Source organism: Anomaloglossus baeobatrachus, chromosome 8, assembly GCF_048569485.1.
Source record: "Anomaloglossus baeobatrachus isolate aAnoBae1 chromosome 8, aAnoBae1.hap1, whole genome shotgun sequence".
Taxonomy (NCBI): domain Eukaryota; kingdom Metazoa; phylum Chordata; class Amphibia; order Anura; family Aromobatidae; genus Anomaloglossus; species Anomaloglossus baeobatrachus.
The window spans coordinates 243,535,941-243,558,936 of NC_134360.1; the positions used below are offsets into that span (position 1 = coordinate 243,535,941).

General features: G+C 44.7%; 1 protein-coding gene across 4 annotated transcripts in view; it reads left to right on the forward strand.

Moving 5' to 3' along the window:
- The window catches only part of PTPRF (protein tyrosine phosphatase receptor type F), a 1,173,234-nt gene that overhangs the window by 509,005 nt on the left and 641,233 nt on the right, over nucleotides 1–22,996 (forward strand). The window contains exon 4 of one of the 4 annotated variants that reach the window (XM_075320466.1): nucleotides 20,748–20,897. The exons of the other annotated variants lie outside the window; for them this stretch is intronic. The gene's annotated coding sequence lies outside the window, so the exon portion shown is untranslated. The remainder of the gene's footprint in view (nucleotides 1–20,747; nucleotides 20,898–22,996) is intronic. 4 annotated transcript variants of the gene reach the window in all.

Sequence of the window (22,996 nt, forward strand, 5' to 3'; positions counted from 1 at the left end):
TTTGCAAAGTTTCAGTTATGTCCTCTGATATGAAATTGTTACACTTTATTACCCTGCAATATAGCTGGATGTGTGCAGAGGAGGGGTAAGGGCCCTTTTTTGTGGGCTGAATATTTTTGGATTTCTTGAGCCAGCAATGTTTGTAGCTTTTAGGCGGCTTTCACACTACGTTTTTTTAACATGCGTCATGAACGTTTTTTTGCTGTAAAAGTGGATCCTGTTTTTACAAAGAAAAACGCATGCAAACACATGTGTTATTTTGCAGGATCCTGCCACTTGAAGTTTATGGGCGGGCATTGAAGTCATGTGATCGGGAGTGAGGGGAACTGAACGTGACAGACTGGGAGCCAGCATCTGACAGCTGCAGACGCTGGTAAGCAAGGTAAACATCGGGTAACTAAGCGAAGTGCTTTGCTTGGATACCCGATATTTACCTTGGTTACGAGCGTCTGTAGCTGCTAGGAGCCGGGCTGCCTGCTCCCTGCACACGTAACCAAGGTAAACATCGGGTAACTAAGCGAAACGATTTCCTTGGTTACCTGATATTTACCTTGGTTACGAGCGTCGGCCGCTCTCAGGAGGGGGAGAAAGGGAGGGGGAGGGAGAGACTGATCACGCCAGGCTGGTTTCTGGGCATGCTCAGTAGAGCAAGCAGGATCCTGTCTATCAGCATGCCAGCGTTCACATGGGTTTGCATGCAGTATAGTCAGGATCCAGTGAAAAACAGTATTTGAACGCAGCTCAAAAACACAAACAAGTAGCGTTTTTGAAAAAAGTTAAAAAACTGCAAGTTCCTGGATCCTCACTATAACTCACGCAAACGCATGTGAACGCATGTTGACGCGAGTCCATTGCAAATGCATTGAAGTGAAAACGCATTTGCACTGGATCCGTTTTTGCGTTAAAAAAACGTTCATGACGCATGTTAAAAAAACGTAGTGTGAAAGCAGCCTTATATATATATATCTATATTTCTAATTTGAGTCCCACAAAATGCACAAAGCAGGTTGCAGGAGGCGTCTGCGAAGCCGGGAAAAACCTCACATTATCTACATCTCTTCAAGCTGCTTGTTGGGAGGGAAAAAAAAGACTCCTTTCAAGTTGTGTGATTTCCAAAAAAAGGAGGAATTGATTCCGTTTAATGAGGCAATTGAATGTCTTTTGCCAAGAGAGACGCCTTGTTCTTACAGTTAAATTGTCAGTTTGGAGGTAGAGCAATAATTGATCTTTACTTTTAAAGCACGTGTAATGGTTTCTGTAAGATTGCTTTTCACTTTTAAGACTCCTGTAATCCCCGTGTTTAAATTTTGAGCCAAATTTGGCTTTTACATTTTGTTGAGTAGAGAAGAAATATTACCATACAGACTGACAGCGCAGCTACAGAGCTGCATCCACATTCAGTCTATCAACTACAAAGGACTACAAATCTCATCACATCCAGATGATATATTCAACATAGTCCAGTCCAGGGGCGGAAATATCATTGGTGCAGCCTGTGCGGCACAGGGGCCCAGGAGGTCAGGAGAAACATTACCTTCAAAGTAGGTGGAATTGTGCACATTTTGATGAATTTTTAGACTGCAAAGGGCCCCTATATTGCTCTTGTACAGGGGCCCTTTTCTGTCTGTGTCCAGTTTGATTTCCTTTCCTTCATAGAACTTTTATTGGCCCCAGTGCATACCGTGTTTCCCTGAAAATAATAAAATCTAGCAGGAGTTTTCTGCAAAGTCTAAATATAAGGCAATGTGCACACGTTGTTTTTTTTCTTGCGTTTTGGTTGCGTTTTAAACTGCACTATGTCATTGACATAATGCATGCGTTTTGCTTCCCCAGTAAAGCCTATGAGAAATCAGTATTTCCATCCGCACGTTGCTTTTTTTTAGACGGCGTTTTGTTTCACAAATATTTCTCAAAATCGTTGCCTAAATAAAGTAGCAAGTTTATTTTTTTTGCGTTTTGGTCACATTTTGTCACCCATTGAAATGAATGAGGTGTGTCAAAACGCAACCAAAATGTTAGCTGTGTGTTTGCACTGAGTTTAGGTTGCATTTTGGATGCATTTTTGTCAACAAAAACGCAGGTCACCAATTTTTCTCCATTTTTTCTCTCTCGCTCTGTCTCTCTCCGCTTCATACTCACCGATTACCAGCGCGGCTGTCACACTGCTCCAGCGGCCTCTTATGGTCTTTACAGTGCTGGCCGCTTATTAGGCTCATTTGATATTCACTGCACCCGCTCAATAGGCTCATTTCATATTCACTGCTTCCCCCGCCCACCAGCACCTATGATTGGTTGCAGTCAGACACGTCCTCACGATGAGTAACAGCTGTCTGACAGAAACCAATCACAGACGCCAGTGGGCGGGTCTAGATTGTACAGTAAAATAAATAATTAAAAAAAAAACGGCGTGCAATCACCTTCAATTTTGATACCCAGCCAAGATAAAGCCTCACAACTGAAAGCTGGTATTCTCAGGCTGGGGAGACACACGTTATTGGGAGCCCCCCAGCCTAAAAATATCAGCCAGCAGTCGCGGGGAATTGCCGCATCCAATAGATACGACAGTCCCAGGACTTTACCTGGCTCATCCCGATTGCCCTAGTGCGGTGGCAATTGGTGTAATAAGAAGTTAATGGCAGCCCATAGCTGCCACTCAGTCTTATCTTAGTGATGGTAGAGTCTATGAGACACCCCCTCATCACTAATCTGTAGTGAAAATAAATAAACACGAACACCAAAAAATCCTTTATTTGAAATAAAAGACAAAAAAGCCACCCTCTTTCACCACTTTATTAACTTTCCAAACACCTCTCCAGGTCCGAAGTAATCCACACCTTATGGATGCGCAACTTATGGGGTGGTTGTGGGCTGCTATTATTAGGCTGGAAGGGGCCAAATAACGCTGGGCCTTCCCAGCCTAATAATATTAGCCCCCAGTTGTCTGCTGAACCTTGGCTGGTTTCAGAAAAATTGGGGGGACCCCACGTATTTTTTTTTTTTTTAATAAATCAAATAATTAAAAAAAAGGATCCCCTCTATTTTTTATAGCAAGCCAAGGTACAGCAGACAGCTGAGGGTTGCAGCCCGCAGCAGCTGCTGTTCCTGTACTGGATATGAAAAACGAGGGGGACGCCACATAATTTTTTTTAACAACAAAATAAACAAAAAACAGCTGTACAAGCTAGCTATCCCTCTATCAAGCTATTCTGTCATTTCTTCCTATCTACATGAGATCACACATACACACACAAGAGATCATATACACAATCACAGATCAGATTGCGCACACACACACTCACCACATCCAGTGATATTGATTTCGTCTTGACGGCTTAAGGACCTGTGACATTGTGCACTGTGCAGTAGAGCTTCCAGGACCTGTGGGTGGAACGCAAGGAGGACCCAGCGGTGGAATGCATCATAGAGACAAGAGAGCAGAGAGTCCCCTGCTGGCCAAAAGTAAGTGGTATCACGTGGAGAGTGGGTACACGCTCGATTGTATGTGCGATATGTCGTCTGTGTGTGTGTGTGTATGCAATCTGATGTGTGTATCAGCCAGAGGCAGGGAAGGACGGTGTGCAGCATACCTCCTGGGAGCACCCACCGAGGATCGCAGAAGGACCTGGGAGCTACGCAGATGCCCAGGGTCAGGTAAGTATGACGATCCTGGGAAGCGGGATCTGCATTTTTTGGTGGGTAAACTTACTCCAAACCATGTCTCCCCAAAAACAAAGCCCTCCCCCAAAAATAAGACCCAGTGCTTTTTTCGGGGAGGGGTGGGGCAATATAAGACAGTGTCTTATTTTCGGGGACACACAGTAGACACTAGGTATTGACTGATGCAGGTGTTTTCCTCAAAAAAGCCACATTTCTCAAGACTTTACTGAGCATCTTCGAACTTAAAGTGCAAGTTTTATTGAGAGCGTTCGTAGCAGCATGGAAAAGCGGACTATTAGTTTTATGGCTTCATATCCGGATACCACCATGTACAGTATGATGATTGGCGTAGAGGTGTGCAGCACATATACGGTCTGACGTGTCGGTGGGGTTGTATAGACTGACTCACATATAATTGCTGTCTATAAAAGTGCATTGACAGCTGTGAATGATTACTTCTTACTGCATCATTTACATTTGCAACATGACAATAGAAAAATCTGCTCAAGTGATTGGGAAGGGGGTGAAGATGCTTCGTATGACTCAACAGCAGCAATAGCCTTGAGGATATTATTTGTACTTTATACTATAAAGGACAGTGTCTGTTTTTCCCCGTCCTGCCTTTATTATGTATGATGTAAAGTTGTTAGTTTGTTATGGATGACTTTTATCCTGATTTACTTGGGAATTACCGTCTGACTGCACAACATTACCAGATTGTATTATATTTATCAGCTGTAGCATTGATACAAATTGTCCTAAATAACTTGGCAGCGTTTAAAGAATTCCATTCCATTGCATTACGCTGTAATATTGCCCTGGAACGGCGGAGCGACCCACCGCTAATTCGATTTGTCTCTGTCTCAGGCACCAACAGTGAATCTTCCAGTCTGCTGAACGATGCTAATCTTAGACTGATACAAGTCCCATTACAATGTACATAGGGATCTATGGTCTTACATAAGTAGTAGCACTCAGTATGCATCACGGAGAGTATTGGAAGTGTCCTTGGTATTCTCTAGACGTTATAGTGTGTGGGTTGCAGGGCCACGTTAACTACTTGAAGGCTCTCAATAAAAATATGACCTAACATACAGTGTATTGAATTGATGATGCCCTACAATTTTTTAATTCACTTTTTTTCTCTATCTCGTTCCGTTTTCGAGATAAAAATGCTAACTTTGTTGTTTTCCACCAGGTGGTGCTATAGGTGGTTTCATTGCATAGTGCATGGCTACTTTACTATACCTAGACACCACTTCTATGCCTATAGCTGCCGCCGTCCTCAAGTTAATGGCAGTGGACAGGATATGGTTGGACACACTGTATATTACAAAAGTAAAGTCCATTTATTGCTACTTACTCAAGCCTGCTATAGTAGAAGTTTTAGTCCTGTGGATCATTGCAGCATTTCCCTTGGTTCCTAGCAATACTGTATATCTATGATGTGTCTTCCCAGCTGTTCCAGAACCACATACTGTCTCTCGCAGAAGCGTATCTAGGGGTTCAGCTCAGGGGGGCAAAACATCTGAGTGGCCCGTTGACCAGGTAACCCTGATTACAACTAGGGTGAGTATAGGGGAACCTCAGCAGATGACCACCCCGTTACTGAAAATAAATCTTTACACATAGACCAACACTGATATTACTGCCATATAGTGATCATTTATAGTGGTCGTTACCAGTCTTGCAGTACATTTACGAGTTTACAGTACAGTCATAGATGGTGACTTACAGCTGATGTTCTTTCTGATAGTCATTCACTTTTCCCGTGTTTTTCATCTGGCTCAGACCAACACAAATTCTTCCAGCCAATGTGTGTCTGCAGAAATTAAAACAAAGATATATATGACTTATAAAAGTTTCTGCACCAACCCCATCTATTCCAAAGCTGCACAAACTTCTCATCCTGCTGTCACCCCAATATTAAGCCAATGCTGCCGTATACATGCCTATTACTACACCTGCTGTGTGGTACAATAGAAGGGCTCCTCTTACGCCCTACATAATATTGATACTGTTGTACCCCCTACATCGTAAAATGCCTCCTTTGTGCCCTCTGAATGCTAAAATTGGCCCCAACAAAATATTAATGCTCTGCACAAGTGACCTAGAAAAGTGTCCACATTTTGCCCATAGAAAGTAATAGTGCACCTTGACTGTTACAATACCCTGAGTGTCCCTATAATAATGGTTCTTAAGTGTCCAAGTAACAATTAATAACGCGTCCCCCCAATGTACAGCTCCCCTTTACACAGTATGATGCCCCTACATTTCCCCTATACACAGTATGATGCCCCTACACCTCCCCTATACACAGTATGATGGGCCCACTGCTCTCTTATACACAGTACGGTAAGGCTCCCAGCTCCCCAATACACAGTATTATGAGTCCACAGCTCCCCGAAACATAGTATGGTAGGGTCACACCTCCCCTATACACAGTATGATGGACCCACAATGCTCCTATACACAGTAGAGTGGACCCTCTGCTTTCCTATACACAGTATAACAATACCACAGCTCCCTTATACATAGAACGAAGGGGCCCAGAGCTCAACCAAACGCAACATAATTGTCTACACGCTGTATAATTGGCCTCATCACTGTATAATAGCCCCCACAGTAGGTAACAAACTGTTTAATGGTCCCCACAGTAGTCCTTAAGCTGTATATTGGACCTCACAGTGTCCCCCACACTGTATGTTGGCCCGCTAGGTAGCACTCACACTTTATTATGGCCCATAAAGTAGCTGCCACAGTTTGACGGCAACCCACAGTAGCTCCCACGCTGTATAAAGGCCCCCACACTGTATGATGGCTCCCACAGTAGCCCTCAAACTATATAAAGGCCGCCACATCGTATGATACTCAATGTAGTCCCCAAACTGTATAGGACCCCCATATTGGCTCCCACTTTGTATAATGACCCCCGCATTAGCTCTGCTCTGTATAATGGCCCAGCATTAGCTCCCACACTGTGTAATGACCCCCTCATTAGTTCCATGCTGTAAAATAACCCCTACATTAGCTCCACGATATATAATGGCCCCAGGATTAGCTCTCACATTGTATAATGGCCCCTGCATTAGCTTTCATGCTATATAATGACCCCCACATTAGCTCCTATGCTGTATAAGGGCCCCCAAAAATGTACTATATAAGGCCCCCCACACTGTATAAGGGCCCTTACAATGTGTAAATGCCCCCCCATAATTTATAAGGTCCCCTTTAGTACTAACTACAATGTATAAGGGCCCCAATATGCTACCTACAATGTATAAGGCCCCCCCTAGTACATACTACAAAGTATAAGGGCCCACCCACAATGTATAAGGACCCCCCAATGTACTACCTACAACTTACGAGGGCCTCCCCACAATGTATAAGGGTTCCATGCAATTTTTAAGGACCCCCCCATAGTACTAACTACAATGTATAAGGGCCACCAAATCTACTACCTACAATGTATAAAAGCCCCAAATACTACTAATTACAACGTATAAGAGCCCCCCATAGTGCTCCCTGCAATGTATGGCGGTCCCATTTATTTTATGATGCTCCCACAGGCTCACCTCATGTTTTAATAATAAAAAGAAAACCTCATATACTCACCTGTCATTGCACGCACAGGACATCAGAGTCCCAGTAGAGCGCGATGATGTCACCACGCGGGGACTCAGTCATCCTGTGTGTTCACCGGCGCCATCATCCTGCTGTTCTGTAAACTGCAGGCTTATTGCAAACTGTGATGCCATTATATAACTGTATAACTATATATATTCACAGATTCTTGTTTATTCTGTAATCATAAGTTAGAAGTGAAGACAGTGAGGGCCATAAGGAAACATAATCATTGCAAAAAAATATACTTGCAAGTGAAATAAGGCTGAAGGAGACCACAATTGATGGTTCCAAGGGCAACATGACATCCTGTTATAGCCAATGCAGTGTAACTGTCTGCAAACTGTATGTAAGATTCCCGTGACAGTGTAATATACCCCTGCTTCAGTATCACATAGTATCACAAACAAAAATCTCCACATGGCAACATGGAACCCAAAGACATGGCCGGCTTTAGGCATGTGCGACTTGTGCGGTCGCACAGGGTGCCGACGGCCATGCTTCAGGGGGGGCGCCGCAGAGAGGAAAGAAGTCGTAAATGTTCTGGCTCCTCCGGTCCCAACACTGTGTTTTTACTGTAACCACCGCCGCATGGGCAGCAGACTTTGATGGGAAGAGCCGCAGGGAGACCCTATGTGTAAACAGGGCCACCATCAGGGCATTACTCCATGTGACTGGTGTACCGGGGCCGGTGAAGAGAGGGGGGCCCAGTCGGGCCCAGGTTAATCAATTAGCTTTATGTAGCCCCTGGCCAGCCGGGCCCACCATCTTCACCGAGCCCCAGCTACAGCAGAGGGGCCCGGCGGTGTCGCTTCAGCCACTACTGCAGTCTGCACATCACATGACTAAGGTGCGTGTAAAGTCCTTGCAAATACACATGCAAATTAGCCATATGGTGGGGGAGGCACTGTGAGTGGAGCAGAGCAGAAAGGTGCCGCGTCATCCCGCGGCCCACCATGATGAGGTCATCACTCTGAACCTCATCACAGTGCTGTGGGCAACACGGAGCTAGCAAGCGCACGGCATCTGGCAGGGAGAGGTAGGCGTACTATGAGCTGAAGATCGACGGGTGGTGGGGGGCGCTGACTCCAGCTGCGGGTGGTGGGGGGTCGCTGACTCGAGCCGCGGGTGGTGAGGGGCGCTGACTCCAGCCGCTGATGGTGGGGGGGCACTGACTCCAGCTGCGGGTGGTGGTGGGGGGCCCGCTGACTCCAGCCGCGGGTAGTGAGGGCCGCTGACTCTAGCCGCTGGTGGTGGGGGTGCGCTGACTCCAGCCGCGGGTGGGGGGTGCGCTGACTACAGCCGTGGGTGGTGGGGGGGCAGGCGCTGACTCCAGCTGTGGGTGGTGGGGGGGCCTGCTGACTCCAGCTGCGGTTGGTGGGGGGGCACTGACTCCAGCTGCGGGTGGTGGGGGGGCACTGACTCATGCTGTGGGTGGTGGGGGGCGCTGACTCCAGCCGCGGGTGGTGGGGGGTCACTGACTCCAGCCGTGGGTGGTGAGGGGCACTGACTCCAGCTGGTGGTGGTGGGGGGGCACTGACTCCAGCTGCGAGTGGTAGGGGGGTGCTGACTCCAGCTGCATGTGGTGGGGGGGACCGCTGACTCCAGCTGTGGGTGGTGGGGGTTCCCGCTGACTGCAGCCCCTGCCTTGCTTTAGCTGGATGTGTGGAGGGTACACATCCAGCTGAATTGCATCGCTGCTCAGAGAGGACGCTGCAGGACGTGGGAGCCGGGGAGGGTGAGTAAAATGTTTTTGTTTTTTTTTCTCTTTGCAGTAAACAAATATACGAGGAGAGGCCCAGGAAAGGCACATATATACAAGAAGGAGGAGATATATACCAGGAAGGGAACAAAAATCAGGATGAGAACATATATACCAGAATGTGCCCAGGAGGGAAATATATATATATATATATATATATATATATATATATATATATATATATATATCAGGAGGAGCCTAAGATGGGGATATATATGCTGGGAAAGAAACAAATAAACCAGGATGGGAACATATATACCAGGAGGAGGACATATATACCAAGAAGGGGGCAGAAACCAGGATGGGGACATATATACCAGAATGTGCCCAGAAGGGGGATATACATACCAGGAGGTGCCCATGATTGGACATATATACCAGGATAGGGCCAAATAAACTGGGATGGGAACATGCATACCAGGAAGGGCCCAGGATGCAGACATATAACAGGATTTGGACATATATACCAGGAGGATATTATACAGAGAGACAATGTATGTGGGGGGATAGTATACAGAGGGGTAGTGTGTGGGGGGTGATATACAGAGGAGCATTGTCTGTGTGAGGATATATATAAAGAGGGGCAGCTTGTGTGGGGGATAGTGTACAAAGGGGCAGCGTACATTAGGGATATTACACAGAGGGTTATTTTGTGTGTGTATATTATACAGAGTTGCAGTGTGTGGGGGATATATAGAGGGGCAGTGTGTGTGTGGGGGGGGATGTTACACAGAGGAGCAGTGTGTGGGATATTATACAAATGGGCAGTGTGTGTTGGGATTTACAGAGGAGCAGTGTACGTGTGGGGACATTATACAGAGGAGCAGTGTGTGGTGGGGATATATTGAGGAGCAGTGTTTGTGACGAGATATTATACAGAGGAGCAGTGTGTGGGAGGATATTATATAGAGAAGCAGTGTGTGTGTGGGGGGGGATAGTATACTGAGGTGTAGTGTGTGTGGGGGATAGTATACTGAGGTGCAGTGTGTGTGGGGGGATATTATACAGAGGAGCAGTGTGGGGGGATATTATAAAGAAGAGCAGTGTGTGGGGGATATTAGACTGAGGAGCAGTGTGTTTGGGGGGATATTATACAGTGGAGCAGTTTGTGTGTGAATATTATACACAGGGGCATTGTGTGGGTATATTCTACTGAGGGGCAGTGTTTGTGGGGGATATTTATACATGGGGCAGTGTGTGTGGGAGAGATATATAGAGGAGCAATGTGTGGGGGGATATTATACATGGTGCAGTGTGTTTGTGTGAGGGATATCATACAGAGGGGCAGTGTGTGGGGATATTATACACAGGGGTATCGTGTCGGGGTACACTGAGGTGCAGTGTGTGGGGGAATATTATAAATGGGGCAGTATGGGAGAGAGATTATGGAAAGGGGCGGTGTAGAGAGTATATTATGGAGAGGGGTGGTGTATGGGGTGTATTATTAATTTTCTAAGGGAAATGCTTTATTTTCTGGAACAACTTCAAAGGTGCTAACACTTTTGGCCATGACTGTGTGTGTGTTTGTGTATGTGTATACACACACACACACACACACACACACACATACGTTTTTCCAAGAATGGTGGTAAGTGTGGAGGGCTTGAGGGGTGGAGTCGGAGCTGGCGTGGTGTGTATTATCCATGGATACGGCATAAATGGTTGAAATCGGAAGACCTCTATAAAAACGAGATCAGATGTGGTGGATTTGAGGTGCAGATTCTCCAGCACAAATTTGTAATTTATTGTACATTTGAAGAGATCAACTTTCTTAGGATATAAAAAATGGCCTCCTGTCCTCGTTTGTTTCCTTGGAAACTGGGTAAAAAATCAGTAGGGGGGGGCACCAAAGGGCAGTTTTGCACAGGGCGTCATTCAGGCTAAGGCCGGCCCTGCCCAAAGATAAATACAATTGGTGCTACTGTAATATGTAAAGTTAATATCCTCCCTGAGCTCACTTTGTCACACTTGACGTTCCAGCAGCCTACGACTTTGACTTTTGGTTCATGTTCTTGACAGAGAAATTAATTGACAGGAAAATTGTTTAGATGTGAGCTGACATTATAAGATGGAGTGAACTTTGGTGACCCGTGTAGGTGCAAATATATTTTAAAAGCAGCATTCACCTACAGATTCCTCTCTATATTGACGCTTAATTGCGCACTGTGGCAGCAGTCGTCTGATCCTTTGTCTCTTCTTGCGACTCATCAGGTCAGTGACCTATAATTACTTACTAGTGAAAGTATTTTATCTGTAAACACGTGTTGTGTATCCGTTGTGTACCCTGCTTCTCCATCCCATGTCCAAAGAGAGAAAGCTGAGAGTGCAAGGTCATTGAGTCAAAGTGGTCCTTAATGAATGAGGATACTGAGCTGTTTTCCTCAATCACTGCCCCTCCAACCAGATAGCAGAGTCTTACAAGCTAATGTTATTCATTGAAACCAAGATTCTTTACAGGTCTTTTTTAAAGTGAAAAATACGACCACCTATCTCTTTAAATTAATCTTTTTTTTATATGAAGGGAAGTATTATAATAGTTATATTGTTGTGTGTATAAAAGGATGTATTTTAGTTATATTACTGTACATTGAGAAGAATTGTAGTGGGCTATATGCTTCTACGTAGTAGTTATGTTCTTGTACATAAGGGGCAGTATTGTAGTTATATTCTTGTACATAGGAGCAGTATTATGGTAGTTATATCTTGTACATAGAGGCAGTATTATATCAGTTGTATTTTTACACATAAGGGGCAGTATTATAGTACTTATATTCTTGTATATAGAGGGCAGTATTATAGTAGTTGTATTCTTGTACTTTGGAGCAGTATTATAATAGTTATATTCTTGCATATAGGGGGCAGTATTATAATAGTACATTATACTATTCTTGTACATTATAGGAAGTATTATAGTAGTTATATTCTTGTACATAAGGGCAGTATTATAGTAGTTATTTTCTAGTGTATAGGAGCAGTATTATAGTAGTTATATTGCTGTACATAGGAGCAGTATTATAGTAGTTATATTCTTATACATAAGGGCAGTGTTATAATGGTTATATTCTTGTACATAGCGGCAGTATTATAACAGTTATAGTCTTGTATATAGGGGCAGTATTATAGTAGTTATATTTTTGTATATAGGGGCAGTACTATAGTAGTTATAATCTTGTACATAGGGGGCAGTATTATAGTAGTTATATTCTTGTACATAGGAGCAGTATTATAGTAGTTATATTCTTATACATAGGGGCAGTATTATAGTAGTTATATTGTTGTACATAGGGGCAGTATTATAGTAGTTATATTCTTGTACATAGGGGCAGTATTATAGTAGTTATATTGTTGTACATAGGAGCAGTATTATAGTAGTTATATTGTTGTACATAGGAGCAGTATTATAGTAGTTCTATTCTTTTACATAAGGGGCAATATTATAGTAGGTATATTCTTATACAAAGAGAGCAGTATTATAGTAGTTACGGTATGTTCTTGTACATAAGGGCAGTATTATAGTAGTTATTTTCTAGCACATAGGAGCAGTATTATAGTAGTTATGTTTTTGTCTATAAGGGCAATATTATATAATTTTTTATTATTTAGAAGTAAATTCTTATTGCACTTAGTTTGAATTATTTCTACTATTGGCCATAAAAAATCTGAATTTGATTTTTTCTCCATCTACACTGCAATGTGCCTGCTGTTTGTATAGTACTTACACAAGGTCCTGTGTCTATCATTGTCATGATAACTGATTAAATATAGGCCTGCAGCTTGCAAGAGTCAACTAATGAACAGCTGGCTTTGGAGTATATGTCATTCCGGGTGCAGAGAGTGATCTATGTGTTTACTGTAAGGACGCCGCTCGCCCGGGCGATCACAGTAACCTTTATGGAGCCGATTTTCCTCAGGGCCTTTGTGTATTTGTCTGTATGAAATGTTTAAACAACCTTTGTTTGCTTCTGTTGTTTAACATCATCCACTAGCACCAACAGGTAAGATGGAAAAAAGTATTCTTCACTTTTGAACATTTACATTTTGTATCAAAGTTTGTGTATGTAAAATCTGGAGTCGCTAATAATACAGTTTTTATCTTGTTTTGCACTCTAGTCACATTCAGAGCTGCATTCAGAATTCTGCTCTTTTTCTGTCAGTTCTCAGAAAGCATCACATTACATTTTGCTAGTGCTGCCCCCTCATGGTTCATTATCTGTAATAACAAAAGCAGCAGCTTCCATAAATACGGTAGTAAAGAGTTCATTGTGTTTATAGATTTTCAGATAAACTAAAGTGCACAATTGTGACTGCAGCTCCTCTAGATTTGACCTGAACTGATGATATAAATAAAGACTGGCATACAATAACGCAAATTCTCTGGGGGGTTTTCAGCCTTGTTGGAAAAAAGGCAACTACCATATGTCTAAAAATAAAAAAATATATACAGTATATATGTGTGAAGGAAACATAAAGGTGTATGGTAATATAAATGTGTAGCCCCCCACGGAGCAGGCGGTTAAACCTACTTGTCGCCGGGCCGTTTCAGGTTGGGTCAGACTTTGTCACGGGGTGGCTTTGCCCGGTTCCATTTCCCCGAGGTATACAGTTAAATGGTGGGGGAAGCGGGGTATTGAGAAAAGTTTGTCGTGATGCCACCTGTGGTATGCGTCCAGGTAATAGCCACCACTGCCGGGTTCCTCTCCGGGGCAGGTGTTATGGCAGCTGGGATGGTGTCGCTCCACACAGGCAGAGCGAGCCCCGGGTGGTTGATGAGGGTAGTAATGGCCGTTGGCGCCTAAGCACTGTACGGCGGCGCCGGTAAGGTCGAGCCAACACAGTCTCTGCGGGTTCAGGGTGTAGTTTACTCACAACTTCAGCTCCCAGCCTCTTCACACTGGTCACTGCCGTGATGGGTTCAGGTCTATGCCGAATCCGCGGTAGGGCAGAACCGGTCCGGTAGTCTGCGGGCCCTTGCTCACTGCGCTTTTTAGTGCAGGTCCCTGTGGCTTGAAGCATTTAGAGTCCCTTCCGTACTAGGTAGGGTACTGTTCCCTATGCCAGTAGCGGGGATCCCCTTGAGACCGTGATCTAGGCCCCGGGAGTCCTATATGCCACCTGGCTCTGGAAACTTGGGTGGTCGAAGAAGCGTGGAACCTCTACGTCTGGCAAAATCTGGTGATGCAACGTGAAATTAGACCACCCTAGGGTGCTGCACCATGAACAGTGCTGGCCCTGGGGGAACTGACACAGTATCCTCCTCAGCGACCATTAAACTTCTATGTCCCACAGGAGCTACCGGGAAACACGTCTGCCCACTCTCACTCCTGCTGGAGAACTACTCATTTTTGGTAAACTATGTGTGACTCCTAACTCCCCCTGGTGGCCACTCTTCTCCCTACCCAGGTCTAAAGCTAGTGGATTGGGGCCCCTGTTGTGATGGCATCCTGTAAATGCCACACACTGTTGGAAATCGCTTTTATACCCAAACCTAGCCCAGTCCCCAGTGGGGAAGGGGCAACCCATGTGTGAATCTTGTTGGTGATGATAAAACCGGTACCGACCTCCTTTTGGATCCAGGATCAGCACCACACCCTGAATGGGGTGCAGTACCCTGTGGCGATTTGAGCTTCAGGGCGCCACAAATGCATCCACCCCAAAAATATCCAAACTCTCCGCAAACTGATCCAATAGCGATTTGCAAAATGTAGTGCTGACTTTTGAATGGCCCTGGATCCGCTAAACATTCCCGCTATATTCCTATTCTATACATTAATATGTTTTAAAAGTTCCAAAACAATTTAGGTCGAAAACAATTTACATTTTTCTCGGCTACGGTAACATCTGTCATTCTGCAGAAACCGAGCCTGGAGATATTTTAGGAGTGAAATAACCTGAATTGTCATTTGTAAAAATAAACAGCTTTAATCCACAAGTGTCTGGGAGGCTGCTGTGACCAACTCCCACTCTGTCACATCCCGCACCCCTACCAGGAACACGACGTGGCGCGCTCGCTTCCCTGGGTTTTATATATGCTCAGATATGGAATAATTAATGTTTCTTTTTAACGCCTAGTGAGCATGTCTCACACATTGTGTTTTTTATTATTATTGTTATTATTTCCCACTTCAGATCATCTCTTAATTTATCACAACATGAAATAATAATGTACCCTGTGCAGACCCTCGGGCTGATTATTTCTCTATAGAGTCAGTAGGGGGCAGTGTTCTACCTGGCGTTGGGAGTTGGTGCAGGGACTTTGGTCACTTTTATTTAGAGTGATTAAGATTTTGCATTTTAAATATTGTCTTATGTTGTAGGAAACCCAGATATCTATTAATATATCTGCCTTTATGGCTTTTCCAAGCTTGTAACCGGCAAATCTCTGTCCATCTCTTACTACTATATGCTAGACACATTTATCAGCCTGTACATTGTTAGCTGGAAGAATAAACGCTTGTAACATATTTTATTTCAAATACATGATTTTACAAATGTGTGAATGTGCTTGTATATAAATATTCTGATGTATACAATTAGCTCTAATTAATTGACGCGGCTGTGCAAACTTGTTTATGTGACCCAAGGACGGCACAGAGTACTGTCAGATCTGCTCGTTAGCACGTTGCTCATAATTACAAAGCATGTTCTGATGGTGAGAAGAAAAACATTATCATTTTTAATTGTTTCCATAGCATTTATTTGTAGCATTAAAGAAGCAAAACACTTTGAAATTTCTCACCTGTAGGAGGTTTAGATATTCTTCTGAAGTATGTTGAAATATTTCTTTTGATGGTTGAGTCTTAAAGAGTTGCGGCGACATGGTGGCTCAGTGGTTAGCACAGCACTCTTGCAGCGCTGGCGTCCTGGGTTCAAATCCCACCAAGGACAACATCTGCATGGAGTTTGTATGTTCTCCCTGTGTTTGCGTGGGTTTCTTTCGGGTACTCCGGTTTCCTCCCACACTCCAAAGACACACAGATAGGGAATTTAGATTGTGAATTCCAATGGGGACAGTGTTGCTAATGTTTGGAAAGCGCTATCGATTTAATAGCGCTATATAAATGAATAAATGTTATTATTATATTATTATTATTGTTCACTACTTGGATAGCTCCTTCTCAATCAAAGTGTTTGCCCCGTTAAAATAAAAATGCATATTCTCACCTCCGCTGCCAGCAACGTCCCGGCACTCACTCACCCAGGGCTGACATGACATTGTTACATCACACAACCCCTATATCCAATGAGCGCCAGCTTCAATCTCCGCGCCTTTGGACGCTCAAACATCAAGACGAAGTCAGAGCCACGGTTGAACATTCACTTCCAATTGATGTTTAAAGGGAACCTGTCACCGGTTTTTCGGCCTATAAGCTGCGGCCACCACCAATGGACTCTTATATACAGCACTCTAACATGCTGCATATAAGAGCCCAGGCCGTTGTCTAGAACATAAAAAACACTTTATAATACTCACCTAATGGTCGCGCTGCAGTGGAGTTGTGCCATATGGGCGTCTCTGTTGTCCGGTGCCAGCACCTCCTCTTTCAGTCATCTTCGTCCTCCTTCTGAAACCTGTGTGCATGACGTGCATACACACTTGCCAGGACCTCAATGCCGGCTAGTGTGGATGACGTAGACGCGTCATGCGCCCCGGCTAAAGAAGGAGGAGGACGAAGATGGCCGAAAGAGGCGGTGCCGGCACCGGACAACGGAGACGCCCATCTGACTCAAATCCACCGCAGCGCGACCGTTAGGTAAGTATTATAAAGTTTTTTTTATGTTCTACACAGTGGCCTGGGCTCTTATATACAGCATGTTAGAATGCTGTACCTAAGAGCCCGGTGGTGGTGGCTGTAGCTTATATGCTGAAAAAACGGTGATAGGTTCCCTTTAATACATCCGATGGTGCGGAGAAGGAAGCTGGCTCTTATTGGGCGAAGGGCTTGCGTGACGTAACAACATCATGTGAGCCCCGGGAGAGTGACTGCCGACACCGCTGGAACAGCAACTGCACTGGAGGTGAGTATAAGCTTTGTTATTTTAATGGCACAAGCGCTCAGATTCAGCAGGGGATAAGTGTTTGACTGGAATTTTGAAGCTGATCCGCTTCACATATTCTTTGATTATTCTTTCTGTTGATTTCAATGGGAATTCCATAATGATGTTAATACCGCTAGATTTGAAAAACATCATTAAGGACAAAGACATGACATAATTTTTCCTTGAGTAATTCAATCGCGCGAGCATCTCTGTGCTCAGGTACGCTTGGTGCTCAGCCCAGTGCGAGCCGCTTGCAGTGTTTGAATGGCTCGCACTGGCGAGAACAACAGCATGATCAGATGTAGTGTGCACCCAAAAAAAAAAAAAAAATGAAAAAACCTCGCCCAACCACCCCCAGAAGTGATCTGTTCATGGCTTTCTGCATATGGTCAGAGACCCGAACTGCCCAATTCATGACTTCCATTGCGGTCCAGGGCAAGTTTGGGTCTCAAACCGAACTTAATTTATACTTCAGCTGACCCCACTGAACTTCAACGGGTCCACTTATCTCTAGTCATGACATGGTTGATATAGTTAAAAATGCATGCATTTTTTCATAGACATGATATGAATTGAGACCTTATGCGGGCGTCACACGGTACGATATATCGGGCGATATGTCGTCGGGGTCACGTCGTAAATGACGCACATCCGGCATCGTTTGATATATCGTAGCGTGTGACAGCTACGAGCAACGGTGAACGAGCAAAAATACTTACCTTATCGTTGCTCGTTGACACATAGCTCATTTTCAAAAAGTCGTTTCTTGTTCATCGTTCCCGGGGCAGCACACATCGCTCCGTGTGACACCCCGGGAACGATGAACACATCTTACCTGCGTCCCGCCGGCAATGCGGAAGGAAGGAGGTGGGCGGGATGTTTACGTCCCGCTCATCTCCGCCCCTCCGCGTCTATTGGCCGGTGGCTGTGTGACGTCGCTGTGACGCCGAACATCCCTCTGCCTTCAGGAAGAGAATGTTCGCCGCCCACAGCGAGGTCGTCCGGGAGGTAAGTGCGTGTGACAGGGGGTTAACGACTTTGTGCGCCACGGGCAACTAATTGCCCGTGACGCACAAACAACAGGGAAGGGTGCGATCGCTCGTGCGATCGCACGATAGATCGTCCCGTGTGACGCCCGCATTATACTTTGGTGATGGCACAGCTTTTCTAATTATAACCCTGGTGTGTCTGTTTTTTTATTATAATATTTATTTAATTTTAAGTGATAATTATCATCGCTGTCCCCATTGGGGCTCACATTCTAAATTCCCTATCACTATGTCTATGGAGCGTAGAAACTGGAAATCACGGAAGAAACCCCCGTAAACACGGAGAGAACATACAAGCTCCTTGCAGATGTTGTCCTTGATGGGATTTGAACCCAGGACCCCAGCGCTGCAGTGTTAACCACTGAGCCACCATGCTGCCCTAGACTAAAGGGGGCTTTACACGCTGCGACATCGCTAATGCGGAGTCGTTGGGGTCACGGAATTTGTGACGCACATCCGGCCGCATTAGCGATGCCGTTGCGTGTGACACCTATGAGCGATTTTTGCATCGTTGCAAAAACGTGCAAAATCGCTAATCGGCGACATGGGGGTCCATTCTTAAAAATCGTTACTGCAGCAGTAACGAAGTTGTTCCTCGTTCCTGCGGCAGCACACATCGCTCCGTGTGACACCGCAGGAACGAGGAACCTCTCCTTACCTGCCTCCCGGCCACAATGCGGAAGGAAGGAGGTGGGCGGGATGTTACGTCCCGCTCATCTCCGCTCCTCCGCTGCTATTGGGCGGCGGTTCAGTGACGCTTCAGTGACGTCGCTGTGACGCCGCACGGACCGCCCCCTTAGAAAGGAGGCGGTTCGCCGGTCACAGCGACGTCACCGGGCAGGTAAGTATGTGTGACGGGTCCGGGCGATGTTGTGCGGCACGGGCAGCGATTTGCCCGTGTCGCGCAACAGATGGGGGCGGGTACCCACACTAGCGATATCGGGACCGATATCGCAGTGTGTAAAGTAGCCTTAATGGTCCAATTTTCATCGTTTTTGATCCATTTTTCATCAGTATTTGGTCAGTGTCTCAATTTTTACCATCAGCGATCTTCTCTTATAAATTAATAAATTTCAAAGCTTTTCCTCCCCACTGCAGAGTGAAAAACAGGCGAACAGGGAACATTGTTCCTGTAGACATTTCGTAAAGTGACTGTTCTGTTCATTTCTACTCCATTACTTCATTCCTGAACAGACATTTTCCTCTATGCAGGCACAGTTATTTATTACCCTGGTGTGTCTCCAGTACACTTGGCGCGGATCCTCCAGTGCTGGTCGCATTGGGACGAGAGCCGCTGAATCTTTAAGAGAATAAATTATTGGCATCTGAGACAGATTTGATTAATGACGCAGCCGGCAATGGTGATCACGGATAATTATCTGGTTTACTGACAGATCTATAACTCAGATATTATTGTATCAACGAACTGTATCATTGTCAATAGCTGGATGATATATGTGTGTGGAATACAAGAGATACAAAGTAACACGACCCTGTGTTCACATGTATCTTGTAAATTAATCTTGTAGCAATTTATATTCAAAGGGATATAAGAAATTAAAAAAATACGGTTGCTGTCTTAGAGAAAGTATTACTTTTAGGCTTGTAGCTCAGGGAACTGGTACCCTAATGCTCAATGCCAAGGAGGTGCCATTCTGCTACAAACTGTTCTGGGTGGGTCACAGTATTTAGATATACAGGGCAATAAACTGCATCTGGGGCAAAGATTAACAAAAAATCTAGATGGGAATGATAACTTTTGTCCTTGGGATGTCATCTGCTGAAAAGAGCTGTAATAATATATAACCTCTTTAACATCATTAAAGGGAACCTGTCACCAGATTTGGTGACTATAACCTACGGCCACCACCAGTGAGCCATTATATACTGCAGTATAACATACTGTATATAAGAGCCCAGGCCGCTGTATAGAATGTAAAAAAACACTTTTATAATACTCACCTGCAGGGCGGTCCGGTTGGATGGGTGTCGCTGCTCTCCAGTCCGGCGCTTCCTCTCTGCTGCGATCTCCATCCTCCTTCTACCCAGCCCAGTGTGAATGATGCCTCTATATCATTAATACAGTCCGACATTGAGGTCCTGTGCAGGCACACTTTGATCTGCCCTGCTGAGGGCAGATCAAAGTACTGTAATGCGCAGGCTCAAGGAAAGGTTAAAGACTACCCGCGCATGCGCACTACAATACCTTGATCTGACCTGAGTAGGGCAGATCAAAGTTCGCCTGTGCAGGACTTCAATGCCGGCTAGTGTGCATAACGTAGGACACGTCATGCATACAGGCCTCAGAAGAAGGAGGACAGCGATTGCCAAAAAGAGGAGGCGCCTGGACCAGAGAGGACCAAAACCAGACCACCCCCTAGGTGAGTATTATAAAAGTGTTTTTTATGTTCTACACAGCGGCCTGGGCTTTTATATACAGGATTCTGGAATGTGGTATATAAGGACTCACTGGTGGTGGCCACAGCTCATAGAGGACAAATCTGGTGACAGGTTCCCTTTAATACAACAAACATCCATTTGTTACATGTTAAATAAATGCTATTAAATATAAACTTATCTTCTTTTCTTTTGTGAATGTGTCTCTCATTATGCATCAGGATGAAGCAAAGATTTCAGATTTTTATCCTGGGAAGAACTCTCTGTTTTCTGTCACTGTCATCCCCTTCTGGTTTATGTATATGAGCGGTCAAGAGGAGGGTTTGGGAAAAGAAGTTACATCTTCCTAATTCTCAACACATCTTCTAAGGGTATGTGCGCACGCTGCGTTTTTCGCAGCGTTTTTCGGGTGCGTTTTTGGTCTAAAAACTGCATGACTTTGTTTCCCCAGCAAAGTCTGAGTTTTGATTTTTGCTGTCCGCACAGTGCAGTTTTGTTTTAGGTGCGTTTTTGTGGTGACAACAAAGATGCAACATGTCAATTATTTCTGCGTTTTTGCCAGCGTTTTTCACCCATGCAATGCATTGGAAAAAATGCAGCAACAAAAACGCAGCAAAACGCAGCAAAAAACGCATGCATTTTTTGGATGCGTTTTTACCGCGGGTGCCTTTTTTGTGTGGTTTTTTTTTGCGGTCAAAAACGCTGCATCTTTGTGGTCACAAAAAAAGGCAACATGCGCACATAGCCTAATACTTCTGATCTTTATCTAGATTTATATTCTAGGAAGGGATCTGACCGTTTCTTGTATACATTTTTTTTGTATAGCGTGGTGTATATAGAACATCCTGTGTATCGCCCTTCAGCACTTCTCCTCAGAGCTCGTGTAACCCTCTAATGGTACCAGCTTGACATATATTTAGGATAGGTGACAGATTTACCCAACGTGGTGTATCCCACAGGGATGTATGTGTATGTATTGCCCTAAGGCTGCCTCCAAGACCTCATGGCAAATCACAGCCACCAGTTTCTGGGATCACTTTGCTGCTGGGCAGTTTCACCACTATCATCTCACTGTATAGTAAAGACAGCATGACTATAACAGGCAAAAGAGCAGATTTCCATCGATTGGAAATGTATGTTATTTATGTCTTATTAGTCTAATTTTCTAGATAATCTGCTTGGTCATAAAAAAAACAAGATTTTAGTCCACAAGTGGAAAAACTATGGTGAGATAATCATATAGCAAAGCCAAAAAGGTGGCCCCATTATCAAGAAACACAAACCAAGGCTGTCCAATCTTCACCCATGTCCTCTCCCCAATGTAGGAACTAAGTCTTGCTGTAGTCTACATTATTATTATTATTATTATTATTTATTATTATTATAGTGCCATTTATTCCATGGAGCTTTACAAGTGAAAAGGGTATACATAAAAACAAGTACAGTAATCATGAACAATCCACAGATTGGTACAGGAGGAGAGAGGACCCTGCCCGCGAGGGCTCAGTCTACAGGGGATGGGTGAGGGAACAATAGGTGAGGATAGAGCTGGTTGCGCAGAGTTGTACTGGTTTGAGGGTTATTGTAGATTGTAGGCTTGTCGGAAGACATGGCTCTTCAGGCTTGGTTTGAAGCTTTCCACGGTGACTGAGAGTCTGATATCCTTGGGTAGAGCGTTCCAGAGTACGGGGGAGGCACGGGAGAAATCTTGGATGCGATTGTGGTAAGGGGAGTAGAAAAGGAGATCTTGTGAGGATCTGAGGTTGCATGCAGGTAATTACCAGGAGAAAAGGTCACAGATATGATGAGGATACAGGTTGTGGATGGCATGGTTGGGGTTTTGAACTGGAGTCTTTGGGCATTGGGAAAACATTGAAGGGATTGGCAGAGAGGAGAGATCGGGGAATAGCGAGGGGAGGGATGGATTAATCGGGCCGCAGAGTTTAAGATAGATTGGAGGGGTGCGAGAGTGTTAGAAGGGAGGCCAGAGAGCAGGAGGTTGCAGTAGTTGAGGCGGGAGATAATTAGGGCATGTACTAGTGTTTTTGATGATTCTTGGTTATGGAATGTACGGATCCGGGAGATATTTTTGATTTGGAGTCGGCAGGAGGTGAAGAGGGCTTGGATGTGTGGCTTGAAGGATAGAGCAGAGTCAAGTGTTGCTCCGAGGCAACGAGCTTGCGAGACTGGGGAGAGTCAGCAGCCTACATATGTATCCTTCTCAGCCATATATATGTGTATATGAATCTTGCCATGTCCCCTTCCTTCTCTAATCTATGTAATATTGCTGGGGCTGTTTTACACATTGATGAACATTGCCCAAGTGCTCTTGACTTGTGTTAATGTATCAATCATCAGTCCGTTGATTGATGGCACTTGCTGATGCATATATGCTGAGCTCATTTAGTCATTTCTTATCTTTCTTTTCACATACATCTGTCATCGTTTGTGCTGGGAACTGTTGTCAGAC